This window comes from Salvelinus sp. IW2-2015, linkage group LG35 (genome assembly GCF_002910315.2).
Source record: "Salvelinus sp. IW2-2015 linkage group LG35, ASM291031v2, whole genome shotgun sequence".
NCBI lineage: Eukaryota > Metazoa > Chordata > Actinopteri > Salmoniformes > Salmonidae > Salvelinus > Salvelinus sp. IW2-2015.
In genome coordinates, this window is record NC_036874.1 from 298,684 (window position 1) to 299,940 (window position 1,257).

Sequence of the window (1,257 nt, forward strand, 5' to 3'; positions counted from 1 at the left end):
GGCACCAGTCGCCACATTCAGATTTGTCAAATTCAGACTGGCTCCATTTCAAAGCAGTATTCCTTTAAGGACTCAATTTGCACATTATCTGTAGGATGACCCAGATACACACCGCAGCAAAGCTGGCATACATGCCTCCTATTCCACACGTTTGCATAGGAATGCTCGTGCACACACAGACAAAGGGTACGCACACGCATACATACAATGTACACATGCATACACACACCCACATATTGACGCTGCATTGATGCAAATTCCTGGGAGACATCCAACACACTGCTTCCATCTATCCTATGTTTACAGATCATTACAGAGGAAGGGGAGGAAGCCCAACTAACACACACAGCACTGCAGTGCAATCAGGGGTCGGTCATGAAATCGGTGCCCCAGTTACCTCCATCGTTACCTCCATCTCTGCGGTTGTGATTGAGGGAGTCCAGCTACGACCAGAAGAGGCTTTTCGTAGCAGGTTAGGAGAGCATTTCAGCTAACCCTAATCCTTTTCCTAACCTTAGCCTAAGTCTCCTAACCTGCCCCATTAATTATCCTAAACTGCTGCGCAAATTCTCCTAACCTGCTCCGAAAAAATCCCTTCCGGTCATAGCTTTACTCCCTCTAGTCAGAACCCTTTTTACAGTGTTGTCATCAAAATGAGACCCTAAGGATATTACTAGCCGGTCCCTCAAATCAACTCATGGCCTGCCTAATGCAACAGACAGACAGACTCCTCACCTCCGGGCAGGTCGGCGGGGCCGCAGCTCTCTCTCTCGGGTCGATGTCGTCCACCCACAGGGTGCGGGTACACCCCTTCCACAGGCCGTAGTGGGCTGTCTGACACGTCTGGTTGTTACTCCAGGTCTTGGGTGTGGCCAGCTCCACCAGAACTCTGTCCCCACCCAGCACTGTCAGGGTCACGCCCACAATGGCCAAAAGAACGCCAGCTTGATCTTCCCCTCCTGGCTGTCACTCATCCTAGGGTCCGCCTCGTACCACGCCCCTCCCTTCACCCCTGCATGCCGGCCAGGCCCCATGGGGCCCTGCTCCTACCACCCCATACGGCCATCCTCCTCCGGCTGGACAATGTAGTTGGCCCACATGGTGACCTCTACCAGAGGCCGAGAGGCCGGATGGAGAGAGGAAGGGAGGGAAAGAGGGAGAAGGACGGGAAAGAGGTGAAGAGAGAGAAGCAGGGAAATAATTGAAGGGAGGTGAACCCCAAAAAGGAGAGGAAGGTTGAAGACAGGAGGAAGGTAG

General features: G+C 52.9%; 1 pseudogene; it reads right to left on the bottom strand.

Annotated features, from left to right (window-relative positions):
* Nucleotides 1-706: 706 nt before the first annotated feature.
* The window catches only part of LOC111958589 (voltage-dependent calcium channel gamma-6 subunit-like), a 7,649-nt pseudogene continuing 7,098 nt past the window's right edge, over nt 707-1,257 (bottom strand).